This window comes from Gorilla gorilla, chromosome 9 (genome assembly GCF_029281585.2).
Source record: "Gorilla gorilla gorilla isolate KB3781 chromosome 9, NHGRI_mGorGor1-v2.1_pri, whole genome shotgun sequence".
In the NCBI taxonomy this organism is placed as follows: Eukaryota; Metazoa; Chordata; class Mammalia; order Primates; family Hominidae; genus Gorilla; species Gorilla gorilla.
The window spans coordinates 133468413-133491929 of record NC_073233.2 but is presented as its reverse complement, the minus strand read 5'-3'; the positions used below and the strand labels follow the sequence as shown (position 1 = coordinate 133491929).

General features: G+C 42.0%; 1 long non-coding RNA gene across 1 annotated transcript in view; it reads left to right on the top strand.

The window, feature by feature from the left end:
- The window catches only part of LOC129525507 (uncharacterized), an 84780-nt gene that overhangs the window by 23318 nt on the left and 37945 nt on the right, over positions 1-23517 (top strand). The window lies entirely within an intron of this gene.

Genomic DNA, 23517 nt, shown 5'->3' with positions numbered 1-23517 from the left:
CGTCGCCTCCTCCGCGTCGCCTCCTCCCCGCTCCCGTTCTCACAGATCTCTCCTCCTGTTCTTTGCCCTCCCCCATTGACTCCACAACGCTGCTTGCGTTTCTAAAATCCTGTGAAATTAGTAACAGGATGCCTTTAATCCCAGCACTTTGGGAGGCCAAGGCAGGCAGATCACGAGGTCAGGAGTTCAAGACCAGCCTGGCCAACATGGCGAAACCCCATCTCTACTAAAATAACAAAAATTAGCCAGGTGTGGTGGTACATGCCTGTGGTCCCAGCTACTCAGGAGGCTGAGGCAGGAGAATTACTTGAACTCAGGAGATGAAGGTTGCAGTGAGCCGAGATCACACCACTGCACTCCTGCCTGGGCGACTGAGCAAGACTCAGTCTCAAAATAATAATGATAATGATAATAATAATAATAAATTTTAAAAATGAAATAAGTGGCTGGGCACGGTGGCTCATGCGTGTAACCTCAGCACTTTGGGAAGCTGAGGCGGGCAGATCACTTGAGGCCACCCTGGCCAAGATGGTGAAATCCCGTCTCTACTAAAAATACAAAAAATTAGCTGGGCATGGTGGCACACGCCTGTGGTCCCAGCTACTTGGTCGGCTAAGGAATGAGAATCACTTCAATTCAGGTGGCAGAGGTTGCGGTGAGCCGAGATCGCACTACTGCACTTCAGCCTGGGTGACACAGCTAGACTGTCTCGAAAAATAAAATAAAATAAAACAAAACAAAACAATATAAAATAGAATAGAATAAGGAATCCATCTACTAAAGCTTAGAAATCTTGTTACAAAGAGACCTAAGTGGTTTAATGATAAACTGATTATTGTGCTATTAATTATAATAATAGCTCTTCCTCCAAGCTCTATTCTTTCTCAAGAGTGTCAATTTAGAAAAGATTTTAGAAAGAATTTAGTAGGTATGAGTTTATTCTGCCTTACTTCATGGGAGGAAATCTTTTTTTTTTTTTTTTTTTGAGACGGAGTCTGTCTTTGTCGCCCAGGCTGGAGTGCACTGGCGCGATCTCGGCTCACTGCAAGCTCCGCCCCCTGGGTTCACGCCATTCTCCTGCCTCAGCCTCCTGAGTAGCTGGGACTACAGGCACCTGCCACCAAGCATGGCTAATTTTTTTGTATTTTTAGTAGAGACGGGGTTTCACCGTGTTAGCTAGGATGGTCTCGATCTCCTGACCTCGTGGTCCGCCCACCTACAGCCTCCCAAAGTGCTGGGATTACAGGCGTGAGCCACTGCGCCTGGCCGGGAGGAAATCTTTTAAATCTCAACATGTATAACCACATTTCAAATAAAAACCAATAATAATTAATACCTTGCATTTTTAAAGAGCTCTCACATGCTTATGTATGATTAGATGCTATTTGTGGACAAGTAGAGGATATTATTTTCCAAATTTCACAAATGAGGAAGTTTGTGGCAGAGCACTTTGAGAAGACGTGACCTCCAGTTAAGCTATGAACCTTAGTTTCTTTTTTTTTTTTTTTTTTTTTTTTTTTGAGACAGAGTCTCTCTATCTTGGCTCACTGCAAGCTCCGCCTCCCGGGTTCACGCCATTCTCCTGTCTCAGCCTCCCAAGTAGCTGGGACTACAGGTGCCCGCCACCAAGCCCGGCTAATTTTTTGTATTTTTAGTAGAGACGGGGTTTCACCATGTTAGCCAGGATGGTCTCGATCTTCTGACCTCGTGATCCACCCGCCTTGGCCTCCCAAAGTGCTGGGATTACAGGTGTGAGCCAGCACACCTGGCCCAAACCTTAGTTTCTTTAACACAGGCTGCTGAAATAAATGGTATATATATGAAGGTGTTTTTTAACTGTATGGATATATGATTTAGTGAAATGATAACAATACTAGATCTAGTGATAGCGACAGGAGACAGCCAAATGCCTAGGCAGTTAGTGGCGGGTCCCCATTGAAACCCCACCTCCAGGCCAAAAACAGTTTAAAGCTCGAAAGCCAAGCTACAAGTTAAGTCCTCAGACCAGATTGAGAACTTGTCTTCCTGTCTTGCATGTTTTCCTCTGATTGATCCCCACCCTTCACCTATTTTACATATACCTACCCTTTCCTGATTGGTTTTCTACACTGTTGTGCCCACCTTTGAGTGGTGTCTTTGCTTTAACCTTTCTTGCATAGCCACAAACCAATCTGCACATACTCCCCATCCTGTGCCTATAAAGACCCCTGACTTAGTCAGTAGAGTGGGAGACGGCCTGACTTTGAGGAAGACGACCTGCCCTTCCTGTCCCTTCTCCAGCTCCCCTCACTGCTGAGACTCGTTTTCATCACTCAAAAAAATTCTCTGCCCTCAACATCCTTCTTTGTATTTTTTTTTTTTTTTTTGAGACAGACTCTTGCTCTGTCACCCAGGCTGGAGTGCAATGGTGCAATCTCAGCTCACTGCAACCTATGCCTCCTGGGTTCAAGCAATTCTCCTGCCTCAGCCTCCTAAGTAGCTGGGATTATAGGCACCTGCCACCACGCCCAGCTAAGTTTTTGTATTTTTAGTAGAGATGGGGTTTCACCATGTTGGCCAGGCTGATCTCAAACTCCTGACCTCAGGTGATCCACCCACCTTAGGCTCTCAAAGTGTTCAGATTACTGGCGTGAGCCACCGCACCTGGCCCGCCATCCTTCAATCCTGCATGTGACCTCATTCTTCTTGGACACTGGACAAGAGCTTGGGACCCACCAAGTACAGGTACCCAGAAAGGCTGTCACACTGGTCCTTTGCCCCCACCAGTGGAAGGCAGCTGCCCCACATGACAAGGCAAAGGGCCAACTGAGCTACTAACACACTGCTGTTTGTGGATGATGAAACTAAAGGAGCACTGTAACACCCGCTCTGAGGCTTCAGGGTCATGGGCACCTTCACCTGGGCACTGCAGTGTTCCTCTTGAGGCAACATGCCTGGTCTGGCCACAGGCACCACACAGAGCTTGCTCCTGTGCCAGTGCCCAGAGTGGCTGGCTGGATCTTGAACTTGGTCACTTATGTGCTCCCTCCCGCAAGTGGTTGAGTGTGGTGGGCCTGGTAGACAAGGCGCCCCCTTCCATGAGTTTGTCAAAGGGGCCAAGAAAAATCCTGCATCATTAGGGGCCAGATCTCCTAGCTTCCAGCCTTGGAATCTTCTAGGAGAGAGAGATACTATGATTTATTAAGCATCTACTATACCAAGCCTTTTATATTTACTATTTCAACAACAATTTAAGTGTTGTAATGAAAAATTATCACTATATTTTTTTGTTTTTGAGACAGGGTCTCACTCTGACACTCAGACTGGAGTACAGTGGCATGATCATGGCTCACTGAAGCCTTGACCTCCTGGGCCTAAGCAATCCTCTTGCCTCAGCCTCCTGAGTAGCTGTTGTAGCTGATTTAAAAAAAAAGTCCATGCCTTCCTATTAAGAAAAAAAAACTCCAACCAGGTTTGTCTAATGCCCGATTCCACACCCTTTCCTCTACCATATTTGTGTCCCATTATGGATCACAAAATTCTTCTCATTTAAATTTAGGTTGTGTATTGTCATTATTAAAGTAGTGCTCCTCTTTGTTTTGCCTGTGGTTGCTAAAAGAAAAAAAGAGAGAGAGAAAGAAAATAATGAAAGTGTTGGCCAGTATGGTGGCTCATGCCTGTAATCCCAGCACTTTGGGAGGCAGAGGCGGGTGGATCACCTGAGGTCAGAAGTTTGAGACCAGCCTGAACAACATGGTGAAACCCTGTCTCTTCTAAAAATACAAAAATTAGCCTGGTGTGGTTGTGCACACCTGTAGTCCCAGCTACTCAGGAGGCTGATGCAGGAGAATCACTTGAACCTGGGAGGTGGAGGTTGCAATGAGCTGAGATTGTGCCACTGCACTCCAGCCTGGGCACTAGAGCGAGACTCTGTCTCAAAAAAAAAAAAAAAAAAAAAAAACCTGCCATTCCTCATGGGTCTTACAGATGCAACTCCCTGCTGGGAACTCAAGCCCTTTCTTTTGCCAGGAAAGGTAAAATCATCTGGGGGTAGAACCAAAAAATGTACAGGTTAATAGAATTATGAAATTTAAGATGTTTAAACAGGGTTTATGTAACGTAGTTGTAATCTCTTTACCTAAATGTCTTATGAAAATGGGTATTGTATCTAGCTGGAGGATGCTTCCCCTATCTAGTACTATAAAACCAAAGACATGTAAAGCTGCTCTTTTGAAAAGTGTTAGTTGGACATGTTAATGGGAAATAGCAAAATCACCTGAGCCCACAAAGTATCAGGTAGAAGCTAGAGTACTAGTTGGGACAAATCATCCCCTTCATAGCCCTTTGTGGAGTGTTTATTGGGGATAATGGCAAAAAACAAAACAAAACAAAAAACTCTTATAAGTACTTCCCAATGACAACTACCGGACTAGAGAATTTCCACTTGAGGTGCATTTACTGCCTTGCTATGAAATGTTAACTGAAGCTACCCCTATGCTAACTGAAATAATGATGCCCAAAAGAGTTCCATGATAAAATAAAATCTTGCCACCTGGGGATACAAGGAGGAGATACTCATAAGCAGGGAGCCGCTTTCTCCCTAGGACTAATTCTAACTATGTATGTGAGGAGCTGCTAAATTCTGCAGTGCCTGATAGACAGCTTTCATGAGCTGTTTGGCTTACGAAGGGCATTTCCAAGGTAAACAAACATCTTGTTTGAAACTCCTGACCTCAAGTGATCTGACCGCCTTGTCCTCCTAAAGTGCTGGGATTACAGGCATGAGCCACCACACCTGGCCAGGAACAGCAAATTTGATAAGGCTTCTCAAACAGTCCTATGATTTTGCAAGAGGGAAACTTATGTAAAAGGGGACCTCTTAACCCCCAAATTTCCCATGACCTGGGTAATAGGCATCTTCAGTGGGAGGATATCCCAGTTATCATAAAGCCAGTCATTGCTCTCATATGAAGCATATTATTCAATAACTGCTTCATCTGGGGTGCTTCACTTGGTATTTTATAGGGAGAGCTGGGTAGTCCGCTTCACAGGGCAAACAGACCTTACAGTGGCATTTATCTGGTCTGCTAGCTGATCATTCTTTCAGGAATAACCTCCTGTGCATTTAGATTACATATACTTATCAGTGATTGTTCAATAGTGAGCTGCGGGCTCTGCATTAACCCAAACAAGCTCTTCAATTCCCTAGCATTTAAAATTAAGGATTTTGTCCATAAATTGTTTATTTTTACAATCCACTATAGTAAAGATTTTTTAAGAAGCTGATGATACCAATCTACAAAATGGAACCATTCCTTTACATTATACCCTCTGGGTTTGTTTTGTTTTTTGTTTTGAGATGGAGTCTTGCTCTGTCGCCCAGGCTGGAGTGCAGTGGCATGATCTTGGCTCACTGCAACCTCCACCTCCCAGGTTCAAGCGATTCTCCTGCCTCAGCCTCCCAAGTAGCTGGGTCTACAGGCGCCCACCACCACACCCAGCTAATTTTTGTATTTTTAGTAGAGACGAGGTTTCACCATAATGGCCAGGCTAGTCTTGAATTCCTGACCTCGTGATCTGCCCACCTCGGCCTCCCAAAGTGCTGGGATTACAGATGTGAGCCACCGTGCCCAGCCTATCCTCTGGTTTTGATAGTTACTTGGTTTTGCCTTTCACCCACATCAACTATCTTCTTGGAAGCCACAGGTCTTAGAGATAAACTTATTTCCCTGTCTTAATTTTTTTTTTTTTTTTTTTTTTTTTGAGACGGAGTCTCGCTCTTTCGCCCAGGCTGGAGTGCAGTGGCGCAATCTCAGCTCACTGCAACCTCTGCCTCCCAGGTTCAAGCGATTCTCCTGCCTCAGCCTCCCAAGTAGCTGGGACTACAGGCATGTGCCACCAGGCCAGGCTAATTTTTTGTATTTTTAGTAGAGACGGGGTTTCACTGTGTTTGCCAGGATGATCTCGATCTCCTGACCTTGAGATCCGCCCACCTCAGCCTCCCAAAGTGCTGGGATTACAGGCGTGAGCCATCGCGCCCAGACCTTAATTGTTTTTTTAACCATTACTTTTACTTGTATACTTTTTCCTTCAGCTTAAAGTGACTCTTCAATTGTTTCTTAACTAAAAAGAAACACGCTTTTTGTTTTTTGCAAAATCCTTATCTTTGTGTTTTATAAACTTCGCCAAAAACATTTTTTATGCTCCATTTTAATTTAGTAACCCAAATTTCCTATGGAAAAAAAAATCAAGGTTTTAACATAATATGACTTAAACATTTTAAATTACTGGAGACAGTTTTGAGGTTAAATTTAACAAATTAATTTTACCAAAGATTACCAAGATCATTTGAATTAAAAGTGTCTGAGCTAATTTTTACTAATCTGATAAGCATTTCTTTTCTTTTAAGTCAATTGATTAGCTCTTTTATATAGTTTGGTAGTGATAAAAGAAAAACTTTAGCAGAAATAAATTTAAAGGAGTTTAATTGAGCAAGGAATGATTTGTGAATCGGGCAGCCTCCTGAGCCAGAGTAGGCTCTGAGACTTCAGTGCAGCCACATGGTGGAAGAAGATTTATGGACAGAAAAAGGAAAGTGACATACAAAAAACGAAAGTGAGGTACAGACAGCTGGATTGGTTACAGGTTGGAGTTTGCCTTATTTGAACACAGTTCAAACAATTGGCTACATTTCATTGGCCAAAACCTTGTGATTGGCACAAGTGTAGGCTACGGTCTGTTTACACCTCCACTTGTTATAGTTCACGATGTACAGAGAAACCTTTAGGTTCAACTTAAAATATATAAGGAGGCAGCTTTAGGCTAAACTTTTTTTTCTTCTTGTCATACTTTAGTATGCATAGGCTAATCCTGATTTAACAATTCCCCACTTTTGGTCATCTTCTCAATTTTGAGAGATTGACCAAAACTTTAGTCATTGATGTCACTAATACCATCATAAGTGTACTTATTTGGTCTTGAAACCCACTGAGAAATAGTAGAACAGCAGGTTTTGTAAGGTAGGAACAAAGACTGAGTAGAGGGTACTTCCTTAACAAAGACTGAGTAGAGGGTACCTCCTTACGCCTGAACATCCTGTTTATAGGAGAAAAATAAAACCTGGTCTGGTCTAGAACCTACGTGTTTTCTTAAAGTCTTAGTTTGATTATGTCACATTTAGCATGAGTAACTCCATTTTGGTTTGGTCTGGTCCACTGGGGCCTAGTTCATGAGCTCAGTCCGAAACAATGGCCTCCCATAATGTTGTTTTAAAATTCCCCCCTTTCAGTCAGGTTCTTACTTAGGTGAGGGTGTGACCAAAACTTAGGGCCTTAGCACCACTCTCAGTTCCCATCATTTTGGGTTTCCGGTCTCAGCATATCACTTATAGGTTACAGTGTCCTTATGGTCAGACATTTCTTTCAGCTCTTGAAATTGCAGTTGAAGAGAGACCATTTGACATTCTAGAGATGGCTGCATGCAAACACTTAAAATCTTTGAGAGAATACAGCACACCAGAGAGACTACTATTATGACTATCAGGAGGCTAACACCAAGAGTGTGGAGTATGCTCTTTATCAAGGGTCTCCATAAACCAAACCACGTAAAACTAAATAGATCAAAGAATGAGTTAGATAAAGAGTCTACTCACATAACTAAGCAGTCTCTTAATTAATCCCCTGCAACTGAATGTCTATAATGTACATTTGATGTATTTCTCCATAGACCACAAGTGCCAGCAGGTGCACAGATACTTCTGTTTAGCCAGTAAGTAATCTAGAGCAATACTATTATTTAGCATAACTTTCACAAGAGAGTTTAAAGTCTGTTGCGTAACCATGGCCTTTACAGCAGAATCTGCTATAGAGCCTATCACGAGGGATACATTTCTAATCATTGCCTCTTTTACGCCAAACCATTGAAAAAAGGACCTAACAAATGATGTCCTTGTAGAAGAGTGAAGGCCTCCTGGCAATATTCTCTTTAACCCATGATGTGGGTTAAGAGGAGTGAACCAATGTTCTGTTTCTGGCTGACTGTGAGGCAATGTATGTATCATTAAAGTTTCTCAACCTACATTGGGCCTTCATCTTTCATCTATCAAAATGTAAGGTTATCTATGTATAAAGCTGGCTACAAAATCCCTGACAAATAAAAGTATACCCCATAAGTGCACAGAACAGACCCCCTTTTCACCTCTATTGTCTATAGAGGCATAAGCAAAGGGAAAAATATTCAAAGATAAATATTCTACTATCTCATGATAGTAGAGAAGTCTTGATTCATGATCTTGGGAAAAGGTGTCCACATCAAGGATGCCATTTTCTTAGGAGAAACTTCCCAGGTTAGCTTTTCCTTAAGGGTTCCAATGGGTGTACAGTTCCAAGAGTGTAGAGGGACCCTTCTTGGTTGTGAGATTGTGAACCCAAAGTTCAAGGTCCCAAAGTTTTGCTACAGTGTAGATGGCAAGGGCAGTGTTTTTCTGATGTTCTCAGAAGATCCAGTCTTCAGGTTCTAGATTATGAAGGGGTTGATTGTACTCAGTCAGTGAACCATAAAACGCTTTCTTTACCTTGTCAAAATACACTATGGCATAATAATCTACTATCATAACATTAGCTCTCTTGCATAGGAAAGCTTTTATACAACTAGAAAACGTGAATTGAAAATGACAATTGGCCAGGTGTAATGGCTCACACCTGTAATCCCAGCAATTTGGGAGGCCAAGGTGGGTGGATCACTTGATATCAGGAGTTCGAGGCCAGCCTGGCCAACATGGTGATGGTGAAGATGGTGAAACCCCATCTCTACCAAAAATACAAAAATTAGCTGGGCGTGATGGCAGGCACCTGTAATCCCAGCTACTTAGGAGGTTCGGGCAGGAGAATTGCTTGAATCCAGGAGGCAGAGGTTGCAGTGAGCTGAGATCATGCCACTGCAATCCAGCCTGGATGACAGAGTAAGACTGTCTCAAGGTAAAAAAAAGATAATTGGATGAAATCCCTCTATAAATGTTTAAGTGGCCCGTCAGGTAGCAAAATTTACCTATAGCTTTGATCGTCTTTCCAGGAATATGGCTTTGACAAATGAAACATTAGTCATAAACTATTTTAGCAATTTAGAAGTCACCACACCAATATATGTTTAATTTGGATCATTTTATCTTTTCCGTGATGAGTCATGGAATGCAGAACTTTTAATAACAAGAGCTTTAAGGACTCAGGAAAGACAAGGCAGGCATCCCAGTTTTCCATGAGTCCATGCTTAACATTGAACATATGCCTTCTTGAATACCAGTTGTTTCTCCAATTTAGGAGCATAGCACTAATAACTGATGGGTTATCATAAGTAATTTGACTTAGACCATGGAGTTCATTGTGTATCTACACAATTTTAGTATTGGCTGATTTAGCATGAAAATCTGGCAAAGTATTTTCTTGGTATTCAATTAATTTTTGTTCTACTTTGGTTAGCAGTTTTATAAACCAGTCAGTCCTTTCATTACAGTTCCAGGAATTCTCACCCAGTCTAAATGATATGATTATGAAGTTGTCAGAAACCTGTATTCCAAAGTGCTTTTCAGGGTCTTTTCCATCCTTTCCTGAACTTCCTAAAAGACATCATATTATAGGCTTTTGTGTACTTGTGAAGTTTTCAGAAGCTGCATCTGAATTAAGTAATTAACTGTGGAAATTACTTTACTTTTATATATTTATTTTTGAGACACAGTCTTACTGTATTCTCCAGGCTGGAGTGCAGTGGTATGATCTTGGCTCACTGCAACCTCCACCTCCTGGGTTCAAGCAATTCTCCTACCTCAGTCTCCTGAGTAGCTGGGATTACAGGCACCTGCCACCATACCCAGCTAACTTTTGTATTTTGGTAGAGACAGGGTTGGCCAGGCTGGTCTCAAACTCCTGGCCTCAGGTGATCTGCCTGCCTCGGTCTCTCAAAATGCTGGGATTACAGGCATTAGCCTCTGTGCCTGGACTGGAAATTACTTTAAATAGTCATAGTAAAAGACAAATCAACAAGGAAATTTGGTTATTTCTGTAGTCTAGAATAGCTTAACATAATAACTATAATTATGATTGATAACATATACTCAGACATATTAGAATTTTAGAAATCCCATACAATTTTGGAACAAATATTAATAACATTCACTAAAATATAACCTGAAGGAGGCTAAGCTTTTTTTTTAGATGGAGTCTCGCTCTGTTGCCCAGGCTGGAGTGCAATGGCGTGATCTCAGCTCACTGCAACCTCCACCTCCTGGATTCATGTGATTAACCTGCCTCAGCCTCCTGAGTAGCTGGCATTACAGGCACACACCATCATGCCCAGCCAATTTTTGGATTTTTAGTAGAGACGGGTTTTCACCATGTTGGTCAGGCTGGTCTTGAACTCTTGACCTCGTGATCCACCTGCCTCGGCCTTCCAAAGTGCTGGTACTACAGGCGTGAGCCACTGTGCCCAGCCCATTATTATTCTTTTTAACGATGCTTCCCAGCCAGGCATGGTGACTCACACCTGTAATCCCAGCACTTTGGGAGGCCGAGATGGATGGATCACCTGAGGTCAGGAGTTCGAGACCAGCCTGACTAACATGGAGAAACCCCGCCTGTACTAAAAATACAAAATTGGCCGGGGGTAGTGGCGAATGCCTGTAATCCCAGCTACCTGGGAGACTGAGGCAAGAGAATCGCTTGAACCTGGGAGCTGGAGGTTGTGGTGAGCCAAGATCATGCCACTGCATTCCAGCCTGGGCAACAAGAGCAAAACTCCATCTCAAAACAAAAAAAAAATGCTTCCCATATAATTTAGCATGTCAAAAAATCCTGTTTACCTCTCTTTTGGATGCTTCAGGGGCCCTCTGTAGTATCCCAGAATTAGAGGTCAGGAAAGACAATTTTGAAGATGAACTTTGATTTCAGGAGGCCTGCCAAATATGTTAAAGGTTTAAAACACTTGATATTATAAAGTAGGATTCCAGGGCATGATAAGTCATTCATTTAGTCAAAATGATGACTCAAAAATTAAAAAAAAAGCAAAAACCTTTACCAATTGATAGAGGGAAGACTTAGCTTTCCAAACAATCTGTCTCTTGTCTTTCCCTTGTTTTTCCTGTAGTTTATTCAAAAGGCAAACAAAAATCTTTCATTATCCTTTAATATTACATGAAAATCTTGTTCAAGAGAGAAAGCCAAATTTCATCCTTGTGTTAGTGTACTATTAATGTCAACTCAATTTTTTAATAAAACATTATAGAAAAATCTATTCAGTCTTTTTTTTTTTTTTCTGAGACAGAGTCTCGCTCTGTTGCCCAGGCTGGAGTGCAGTGGCACGATGTCGGCTCATTGCAACCTCCGCCTCCCAGGTTCACGCCATTCTCCTGCCTCAGCCTCCTGAGTAGCTGGGACTACAGGCACCCACCACCACGCCTGGCTAATTTTTTCTTTTTGTATTTTTAGTAGAGACGGGGTTTCACTATGTTAGCCAGGATGGTCTTGATCTCCTGAACTTGTGATCCGTCTGCCTCGGCCTCCCAAAGTGCTGGGATTACAGGTATGAGCCACCGCGCCCAGCCAAATGTTAGCAAAGATTGGACAGCTATTCAGTCTTAATCAATTTGACCATAAGGTAAGATTCTCATAAACCTTTTATAACCCTTTACGAATTATTGTTAAAGAGCAGATCAATGTTCTCAGAAAACCCTATTGTGCTTTCATTCCAATGTTCAATTTAAATTTAGCCAATATGTTCACACACAGAATTTCCTTTACAAGATTAATTTTTCACAAACCTTCCACAACTTGCTCAAACCTTTAGCTTTATCCTACATAATTTAAAACAATCCTTTAACCCTCTAAACTAGGCAAAAATTTACATTCCCATGCCTTCTTGTAATCTTTCACTAAAAGCACATTTCAGTTTTCCTCACACACCTTCCAAGTAAAACTTTTTTTTTCATAAGTCTCAATTACATGTTACAGTGCTAACTCTTAGCAATTTTTCTTTTTTTTTTTTTTTTTTTGGTGAAAAACCTGGTAAGTAAGCGATTGTAATTATGTACTAGGTAGGTGTGGAGCCCAGGACACCAGACAGAAGTCCACATAACATCTGACTCTTTCCAGCATAATCAGGGGGAATGGCTAACTCCATATGTCCCCAGGCCTCACCTAGAATCTAATGGCTCCAAAGCAGGTAAGTTGAACAATTTTCAAAAGTTAAAGAAGCAGTTTATTACCTTAAAGAATTTAGCAAATCTAATATCTAACCTGCCTAATTTAGACCAAATGCCTTTATTTGACCAATAATCTTTAAAATTTTTTATTTCCCAAAGCTTACTAAAGTCACATGAACTAAAAGGCATTAGTTTTCTAATTCTCTGACAAAAAAAAATTGATTTAAGCATTTGTTATTTCTAAGCTAATTAACAAGAGCTCCTTCAAACATAAACGTTACACACATAACACACATAACTACACAGAAGAAGATCCAGTAGTTGTAAGGGTTTTCATTTGCCAGTTTTTAAGTTTCTTAATTAGATTACTGGCTTCAGGATGCAGTTCTCTGAGGAACAGGGCTAGGAAAACATGTAGTTTCTTGGGCCTAATAAACAGCATCTGGAAAGCAAAACAGATCCCAAAAAATTCAGGGTCCCATTTTCATACTGTTACATTAGGTAGCTAGCCAGGCATGAGCAGGGCAGGAAAGGGCTCACCTCCACCCAACCAGGAATGTCCGGCGACGATCAGGTGATGGTTTGGCAGTTGCCACACTGCCTCTCTAAAAATTATAATTGGTCACAGAGGCCAGGGAGAGACAATTTCCCAATAGATAAAAATGCTAGATATTGGTAATCAGCAGCTTCTAATAAAATACCAAGAATTGGGGGAGTGAGCTTTGGCGTCTGCATTATCAGATAAAATGGTGAAGTATGACCTTCCAGGGGCATTTCACCAGAAAAGGGAAGAAATCTTCAGGTGGGCAGGTGTACAACTTCTTTTATTTTTATTTTTATTTGTTTTAAGACGGAGCCTTGCTCTGTGGCCCAGGCTGGAGTGCATTGGCAGGATCTCGGCTCACTGCAACCTCCGCCTCCTGGATTCAAGCGATTCTTCTGCCTTAGCTGCGACTACAGGCACATGCCACCACCCCCGGCTAATTTTTTTATTTTTAGTAGAGACAGGGTTTCACCATGTTGGCCAGGATGGTCTCAATCTCTTGACCTCATGATCCGCCTGCCTCGGCCTCCCAAAGTGTTAAGATTACAGGTGTGAGCCACTGTGCCCAGCCAGGTATACAACTTCTTAAACACACCGCACAAAGCTTACCTCCCAAGTTTAAGGAGAGCACTGTGCATGTGGGCAGCTCACCCTAAGGAAAGAGAATGAAGGGAATGTGGTGTAAGGCTAGAAGTGTGCCAGTGATATAGTAGTTAAGAAGAAATCACTTAGGCAGATAGGAAGGGTATGGGAGTCCTCAGTAAGGCTTTTCTTTTTAATGAAGAGCAGCCGCAAATCATTTTCTAACAAAGAGCAGCCTGCAAGGTGGAAGCTTGCATGGGTGAATGCAGGCAGGAACTAAGGACTAGACATGTTCAAGGCGGAGGCTCCATCGTCCCTTCTCTTCCAGCCACATGTACTGTAAAGGAGCAGACAAGATGGCACTAATCAACTAGAAAGCCCATTTGCATAAAAACATTAGGGTGGGACGACAGCCTTCCCCATGCACTGTGTAAATGTCATACCTGATCAAATCAATCTATGAGCCCTGGGTAAATCAGAATTGCCTCCTCAAACTGGACTATAGAACTCGACACATTGACTGCTAACTAGTCTTTTCCACTCAAGGCCCCTTCTTCTATAGAGGAAGCTGTTTCTCTTTCTCTTCTACCTCTGTTCCTAAACTCCTTGTGTGTGTCCATGTCCTAAATTTCCCTGGCAGGCGACAATGAACCCCAGGTTATATTACCCAGACAATGTAGCTGCTTCATAATGGGGACCTTGCCTGGGATACCAAGGTATAGCATTCATCAGAAGAGTGAGTAGAGGAGTGGACTCCAACTCTGTCCTTTCATTTTGAGGCTCTCAGCCTCCATTTTAGAACTAAATCAAACCAAATACTGGGCCCTCTTTAGCCATTTAAAAATGATTAGTGTGGCTGCCAGCCTTAGAAGACTTGGGGGACAGGCTTGCTGTGGAGAACATGGAGAATCCCCCAGTATCCATAGGATGCTGGGCATATTGGCCCCCCCCCCCGCTCCCGACCTTTTTTTTTTTTTTGAGACAGAGTCTTGCTCTGTCACCTAGGCTGGAGTGCAGTGGTGCGATCTCGGTTCACTGCAACCTCCGCCTCCCAGGTTCAAGTGATTCTTCCTGCCTTAGTCTCCCAAGTAGCTAGGATTACAGGCGTGTGCCACCATGCCCAGCTAATTTTTGTGTTTTTATTGGAGATGGGGTTTCACCATGTTGGCCAGGCTGGTCTCAAACCCCTGACCTCAGGTGGTCCATCTGCGTCAGCCTCCCAAAGTGCTGGGATTACAGGCATGAGCCACTGTGCCTGGCCTGTATTGGCCATGTTTAAACCAGTTTCCTTTCGTGGAGGACTTAGCCATCACGTGGGGCTGGAAGAAGTCCTGGAGCAACTGAGGATTTCTGGCTGGAGCTACCCCTCAGTGTTATCTAAAGGCTTCTGGACTGACCCCAGCCTCTGACCACCTCAATGGGGTGTCAGTAACAGGATCTCCAACTTTCCTATCATAATTTCCTCTTTTCCTGTCCACAACGGTCATATAGCTTATCCTCTCTGTGTATGCAATGTGTGGGAAGTTTTACAGTTCAGGGAAGTAATCTTGTTTGGCAGGATCAGGGAATGTCATAGTAACTGGGGATACAGCTCAAGGGAAGGTGTCTTTGTAATTTTCTAGGAACAGAGGTTCCCCTACAACAGTGAGCATCACTCTCTGCCCTCGGTCTAGAGAGCACATGGTATTCCCAAGTCTCTCTCTGCCCTTTGTCTGGCGAGCACATAACACTTCCAGGTCACTCTCTGCCCTTGGTCTGGAGAGCACATGGCATGTCAAGCTCACTCTGCCCCTAGTCTAGAGAGCGCATGGTGTTTCAAGGTCAACAGTGCTACCTAGTGGAATAGGGATCCTCTCAATGAGGCATATTGTTAGTCCTTCACGGAAACACCCTAGCTTCCCAGTTCTCTCCCCTTTGTGCACCCCTCTACCAGAAACCAGGCTTTATGCTGCTTCTGTAAACAGGAAAATTCTGCCTCCAACAACTAGGAGTAAAATATACTCTGAAGCCAAATTTTAGTCTCGATACTGTCCCTTCAGCAGGAAAATGGCCATTTAGTCCCTATGTTCTTTTACAGCACCTATTCTGCCTCCAATTAGAATGGTACTTAGTTAGTGAGGGGATTTTAAGTTTGGAAGTTAACCAGAACCATTCTTTAAGGGTAAATGCTTTAGCATGGGCCATAATAGCAGGATATAGTGTTCAATCTCACACGCCCCTTCCATTAAAGGGGCTTTGTCCAACTGTTACGTAGTTTTTCTTGAGATCCATTTTTAGGGGAGCCAGGCCCGTCACATAAGTCTAGGAAGTCAAAGGGAAATCACAGGGAGAGGACTAGAGCCACTTGGGTGAGTGTGACTAGCCCTAGTGGCTTAGTTCCTCTTCTTCCATGGCTGGGGGGTCATACCTGCAACCATGGGTGGTATGTGCCAGGACCCAGAAATCATGGATGGAAAACAGCAGGAGGGGACATCCCCACTGTCTTCCTCTCCACCCTGGGTCACACCAAAAGAAAGGAGACTAAAGGGATGCCCTTTTCTCACTTCTTTTTCTAGATGGGTACCATCTTCAACCTGCACTCCCCTGGAGTGCATTCTGAAGCACTGGGACCCCTTTCACCCTGAGACTTTAAAGAAAAAGTGGCTCATTTTCTTTTGCACAAGGACATGGCCTTTTTACTAGACCTTTTGCAAGCATTCTAAAATCAACACAGCTCTTTTAGCAATCTTATCAGGCAGGCCCAAAGAGAATAATTCCCCAAAAGTAAAAAAGCAACTTCTGGGGGAACCATCTGAGGAAGCTATCGGGTGTCTCAGCCCTTCCAGTCCCCCTTATCTGGAGCCACCACCAACCACACCACCAGCTCTTCCATCTCTACCATCTCCAAAATTTCCCACTCCCCCGGCTTCAGTCTTCCCCCTGCAAGAAATGCCCAGTGGAGCTGATGCTACTAGGGTTCAAGTTCCCTTCTCATTACAGGATCTTAAGCAAATAAAGGGAGACTTAGGCTGATTTTCTGATGACTCTGATAGGTATATAGAAGACTTCCAAAATAGGTATTTGTCCTCTCATAGTGGGATGTTGTGCTGCTCCTAAGCCAAACCCTAACCGCAGCTGAGAAGCAGGCAGCTATGTAGGCAGCGGAGAAATTTGGGAGATGAGCAATATGTCTCCTATAGTAGGTCTAAAAGGAAAAGGGACAATAGAAAAGGTGAAGAAACAGGGGAAACACCATCCCTAATAGGAAGAGAGGCAGTATCTCTTGACAACCCTAATTGGATCCCCTAGACTTTTCTATGGTATCTTTCCTTCTTTCACAGTTTAAAATAGTTGTTTTACAATGTTCTTCCAACCTGGGAAAAGTTGACTTCCTCAAACCTTAAAATGCTCGACTTAGGGTTGAGCTAGGAGGAACGGAACTCAGAAGCCTGACATGCTGGCAAAAGGGTAAAAGTTTTTGTTTTTTTTTTTTAACCAGTCAAGCTTTTGTCTTCTGTCTCCCTATGCAAACTGGCAAAAAGCATAATAAGAATCATTGTTTATATTCTCTCTAAAGTTTTAATTAATGAAAAAGGATTTGTGAGGTTGGTCTTAAGCTGTAGTCAATCTGGTGTACTTTGTGAGTCTTTCTGAATGGTTCTGTCAAAAGAAAAAGGGTACCTTAGGTTAGGATGCAGGCCCAGGACCCCATAAGCCTGCTATTCAAGCCAGCACAACAAAATGATCAGTAACAAACTAGGCTACAAGTCTCCATCTTGTTTCATGTCCTTGGGAACATGACCTGTAACCACATGGCAATACTTTGTTTTAGTCTCTGCCATTTTACAATGGTGGCTGTATTCTTGTACTAAGTCAATTCCTGGGTGAGGGCCACAAAATCAGATAAGCCAGTTTGTCACTCTGAGTGGTGCCAGCTGATCCATCAAGGGCAGGGTTTACAAAATATCTTAAGCACTAATCTTGAGAGCAGTTTGGGGAGGGTCAAAATCGTGTAGCCTCCAGCTGTGTGACTCCTAGGCCATGGTTTCTAATCTTGTGGCAAGGTTCTTGGTCTGGTCCCCAGGCAAGAGGGAAGTATATCTTAAGAAAGGGCTGTTATCATCTTTGGTTCAGACTATAAACTGTAAACCAGCCTCCTCCCAAAGTTGGTTTGGCCTATGCCTGGGATGGACAAGGACAACTTGGGGGCTGGATGCAAAATGGAGCTGTTTGGATCAGATCTCTTTCACTTTCTCAGTCACAATTTTGCAATGACAATTTCAAAAGCTCCTTATCACCCTTTTGAAAATACCTTTTATACTCATGGTTAAGTCATAACCTAATTAAGGCTCATTGGTTTCACCTGTGAGGTTACATTTTGTGAAGTTCAAAAATTGAAAATCTTAACTGCTTGGCATGGTTAAAGTTGAGTAACAAGGGCTTTAAAATGATTTTCTTAAAGAGTGCCCAGGTTAATTAAAAGTGGATATTCAATTTATAGGTAGATTTGAAAGGCCTTTATGTTTTTCTCTTCTTGGATCTTGTTTTTTTTTGGAAAATGTTTTTTTTTTTTTTTCTTTTCAGTCAACCGAATTATTTTTCTCCATTTTTTTTTTTGTCTTCCCACTCTTAATGCATGCATGACAGGTCCTAAGATAACTTCTGGTAGCATGGGACTCCTAGGGAAAAACAGAGGAGGCACCACAGACCCCATTTTGGGAAAAAAAACCTCTGTTTTCCTCATGAAACGCCAGGAATTAAAAGCACATAGTTCTCTCTTAAAATCAGAGGCTCTGTTGTGTTTTGCATTGTGTTATCTGACAATTTTGAGTTTTGGGGGTATTAAATTACTTCACATTAGGAGAGAGTTTTGGTGTGTAATAACTAGGTAGGAAATACAGTTTAAGGGATGGCTAATAATAGTTATAAATCAGAGAAGCATGCTCTTGGCCACCTGAAAGATATGGAAACATCCCCACCCACAACTAAGAGATGAGATTCCCATGGGGGATGGGCTGATTACAAAATAAGCCAATTGGCTTTGTGTTGCCTTGCAATGAAATACACAGTAGAAGCACTGCATTGTCTTCTCTCATAGTATTTCCCTCCGTTTGGGGATCCAAAATCCAGTATAAAATGGATCCTTTAATTTTAGAGACCTGTCTTTGCCATCAGCTGTGCCTGCTTATTAGACCCTAAAAATGCATGTCGCCTTGCCCTGTTCCTCCAAGGGCTCCACCCTGAAGCCAGTAATCTAATCAGGAAACTGGCAAATGAAAAATCTTGCAAGTGCTAAATCTTCTTCTGTCTGTGCATATATATGTTGTGTGTAATATCTGTAAAAAAGAGCTGGCTCTAAAAGAAAATAAGCACTTAAATCAAGTATATTTTTAGTTCACATGACTTTAATCTTTAAGAAATAAAAATAGGCTGGGCGTGGTGGCTCAAGCCTGTAATCCCAGCACTTTGGGAGGCTGAGGTGGATGGATCACCTGAGGTCAGGAGTTCAAGACCAGCCTGGCCAACATGGCAAAACCCCATCTCTACTACAAATAAAAACATTAGTTGGGCATGGTGGTAGGCACCTGTAACCTCAGCTACTTGGGAGGCTGAGGCAGGAAAATCACTTGAACCAATGAGGTGGAGGTTGCAGTGAGCTGAGATGGTGCCACTGCACTCCAGTCTGGGTGACAGAGCAAGACTCTGTCTCAAAAAAAAAAAAAAAAAAAAAAAAAGAAATAAAAATAGTCTTAGGGATTATTGATAAAATGCAGGTATCATCAAAAAGCAAATAGGTGGTCTAAATCATACAAGGTCAGATGCTAGGTTTGCTAAATGTTCCAAGGTTGTATACTGCCCACTTTACAGATAGGCAAGGCCTGGAACACATGGAGTTAGACTCTGGAAAGAGTCCGACCTTATCTGCACTCTGTCTGGATCCTAAGCTCCACACCTGGTGCATGATTGAAATTGCTTACTAACTAAGTTTTCACCAAAAGTAAAAGTTGCTAAGAGTTAACGGTGCAACATGTATTTAAGGTCACTAAACAGTTTTATATGCAAGGCATATAAAAACAGTAAAATGTGCCTTTTAGTAAAAGATCATAAGAAAGCATGGAAATGTAAATTTTCCCAGGGATGAGGGATTATCTTAAATTTTATATGATACAGCTAAAGGTTTAAGTAAGTTGTGAAAAGATTGTAAATATTAATCTTGCAAAAAATGTGCAAACATTAACTACATTTAAAAAGGTATTATGTGGTCTTTTTATAAATTGAGCATTTAAATAAAAGCACAGCAAGTTTGTCTTAAGACACTAATCTGCCCTTTAGAAAAAGGGGTTATAAAGGATTTGTAAAGATTTCACCTTATGGTCAAATTGGTTAAGATTAGATGAAATCCTTTATAAGGTTTCATTTAAATAAATTTGGATTAACATTAATAAAGTAATGCAAGGGTAAAATTTGGCCTTGAACAGGATTTTTGTGCAATAGTAAAGGCTAATGAACGGTTTTTGCCTTTTGAGTCATCATTTTGGTAAAATAATTTATGGAAATCTGGAATTCTATTTTATAACGTCAAGTGTTTTAAACCTTTAACGTTTAACAGGCACCCCAAAATCAAACTTCAAGTTTCAAAATTGTCTTTCTTGATGTCTGACTTTCTGGATGGTTCAGAGGGTCCCTGAAACATCCAGAGAAGTGGTAAACAGGATTATGTGATATGTTTAGTCACATGAGATTGCCAAAATGATGTCTAATCTTCTTTAGGTTATATTTTGGTGAATAATAATAATATATGTTCCAAAATTGTGTGGAATTTCTAAAATTCTAATGTCTAAATGTATGCTATCAATCATAATTAAGGGTAAAGTTTTTATAAACCACGGAGATAACTAAACTTCTTTGTCAGTCACGTATTTAACTGCAACTACCCTGGAAATTTTGTCATTCACAGACAATTGTTGCCTTGCTTTGTTCTTTCTCAAAAGATGGGTTATAATCAAGCTATAAGACTTTATTATTATGTTTTTTTATTTTCTTTTGAGACAGAGTTTCTCTCTTGTTGCCCAGGCTGGAGTGCAATGGCACAATCTCAGCTCACTGCAGCCTCCGCCTCCCGAGTTCAAGTGATTCTCCTGCCTCAGCCTCCCAGGTAGCTGGGATTACTGGCATGCGCCACCACGCCCAGCTAATTTTGTACTTTTAGTAGAGACGGGGTTTCTCCATATTGGTCAGGCTGGTCTTGAACTCCCGATCTCGGGTGATCCACCTGCCTCAGCCTCCCAAAATGCTGGGATTACAGGTGTGAGCCACCACGTCCAGCCCAAGCTATAAGACTTTAACAGTGTTCTCAAATGCAGTTTTCTAATAGCTTTGAAAATTGTAACATTGGAATCGAGAAAAAATGTACAGGACTCGTAAAGAACTGACATGTTCATGAATATTAAGCAAAATGAATTAACTAAATGGACTGCACTCAGAAAGTTAAAGCAACCTTTTTGACTTTTGCTTAGAATATTTCTGATCCTTGTTTTATTTTTCAGCATCAAGGAAACTGATTTTGAACTATTTATGGTCTTTAATAATTGAGTAAATTATACTCCTGTGAACAAAATTTGGAGCATGTTTGTTTCTCTCTGCCTGGTTCCTCTAGAATTTGGAAACTATCTGTGTGTTTGGCAGTTATATTGCCAAACAACTTATGGTGATATAGTTGTTTGCATCGGTGCAATAAGAATCCATTTTTATTTTTTGACAGGACACAATTGGAAAAATTGGTTATTTTATCAAGGCTTTGACTGGAAGGGTATGCTTCCCTTTAAGGAGTCAACCTCTACCTTCAGAGCTGATAAAAGCCCCATGGGGAGAACTGGCCTCATACCTTGTTTACACAGTCCTAAATTTCCCTAGTGTGTGACAACAAAACCCAGGGTACATTGTCAGGGTATGTACCCCAGACAATGTAGCTGCTTCTCCAGTATATAAAGTCCTAGGATCAAGGTTAAAGGGAATACTTGACCTCCAAAGTGCCCACTTTGGTCTCTTCCAAGTGTACTTTTCTTTCTTTCCTCCTCTAAAACTTTTTCATAAACTTCCACTCCTGCTCTGAAACTTGCCTCAGTCTCTTTTTCTGTCTTGTGCCCCTCAGTCAAATTCTTTCTTTTGAAGAGGCAAGAATTTAGGTTCTGCATACTCGTTTGGATCTGCTGCCAGTTACTTGGATATTCGCTACTCCTAACAATACTGGATCCTAGATCCCCAAAAGAGAAATGCTATAGAACAAGACAGTAAATGATTTTTGTTGTTGTTGTTGTTATTCTGAGACACAGTCTCACTCTGTCACCTAGGCTGACGTGCAGCGACGCAATCTCTGCTCACTGCAACCTCCACCTCCCAAGTTCAAACGATTTTTCTGCCTCAGCCTCCCAAGCAGCTGAGACTACAGGTGTGCGCCACCATGCCTGGCTAATTCTTTGTATTTTTAGTAGAGACAGGGTTTCACTATGTTCACCATGTTGATCTCGAACTCCTGGTCTGAAGTGATCCACCTGTCTCAGTCTCCCAGAGTGCTGGGATTACAGAGGTGAGCCACCACGCCTAGCCAGAGCAATGGTTTTACTTTGCATTTCATTGCAAAGCAACCCAAAGCTGATCAGCCCATTTTGTGATCAGCCCAGCTCCATGGGAGTCTTATCTCTCAGTAGGAGGTGGGGACATTTCCATACTTTCTACATGGCCAAGAGCATGCTTCTCTGATCAAAACATGCAAAGAGTCGAATATTTCCCCATAACTGCCATTTGCCATCCCCAAAACTATATTTAGCCTTAGATTTTGAGAGGGATTTATGTGCTTTCAATTCCTGGGGTTTCATGAGGAAAACAAGTTTTTCCCATAACAGGGTCTGTGGCACCTCCTCTGTTTTTCCCCAGGGGTCCTAGGCTGTTAGAAGTTATGTTAGGTCTCCTCATGTGTGCATCAAGAGTGGTAAGAAGACAAAATGGAGAAATACAATTCGGTTGACTGAAAATAAAAAACAAAACTTTTTTTTCCAGAAAAATAAGAATCAAGAAGAGGAAGAACCATAAACGCATTTTAAATATACCTATAGCTTGACTATCTGCTTTTAACTAAGCTGATTTTTAAGCAAATATCTTATTATGAAACTCTAGCCAGAACAGATAGCAAATATTTCTGGCTTTTGAACGAAGGTAACCTTTTCTTTTCAGAGAAAGGAAAATTCAAAATGGGAAGTCAGAAGTTGTTCATGGAGAAGAAGAGAATCAATAAATGGCAAAACTCACACCAGATATGAAACCAAACAGGACTCATTCCCTAAGCCAGGAATTGAACTCTGACTGCCATTATAAAAGACAAAGCCTTAGATGCTACGCTACAGCATTGGGTGGTTTCATTGTTCTTCCCACAAGGAGCCTAGAGCAGTCCATTTTGAGCTTGCAATGGTTTTTAACTTTTCAAGATAATTTTTAGAGCTAACTATGACACCAACCCCAAAATTCCTGTTCCCTGGATGGCAAACACCAAGAGAAAGTATGGCCATGTGGTTACAAGGTCAAAGACGTAAAACAAGATGAGGGGGAAACTTCATCCAGTTTTTTTGTTTGTTTTGGAGACCAGCAGCAAAGTTTGTCACTGACCAGGCTAACTTGAACAGCAAGTTTATGGGGGTCCTAGGCCTGCATTCTATCACATGATACCACTTCTTATGACAAAACAATGCAGAAAGACAAATTCAAAGCACAAAGTACACCAGATTTGCCACAGCTTAAGACTAGCCTCATGAATCCTTTTTCTCATTAATTACAACTTTGTAGAGGAGACAGTGATTTTTGCCATTCCTACAACCAGTTTGCATAGAGAGAGAGAGAGGCCAGAAGTCTGACTGGTAAGAAATTCTTACCCTTTTGCCAGCATGTCAGGCTTCTGGGTTTCCTTTCCCTGAGCAGCCCTAGCCATGCTGCTTGCTGCACAATAGCCCTGTGGGCCAATCCACATTACAAAGGAAACTTACTTTTTTCCATTTCATGAAATCATAGGCAACACCGCTCAATTTTGCAAGGTGCTGCCCAGAACTTGCATGGGGTTACCAAATAAACATTTTCCATTCTGGTCAGAGCAAAATTCATGTGACAAAACAGACATTAGCCACTCTGCTTAGCACCAGATATTGAACTGTCAGGGCTCAAACTTGCCCCTGGTTGGGCCCTGTCATCTTTGATCCAT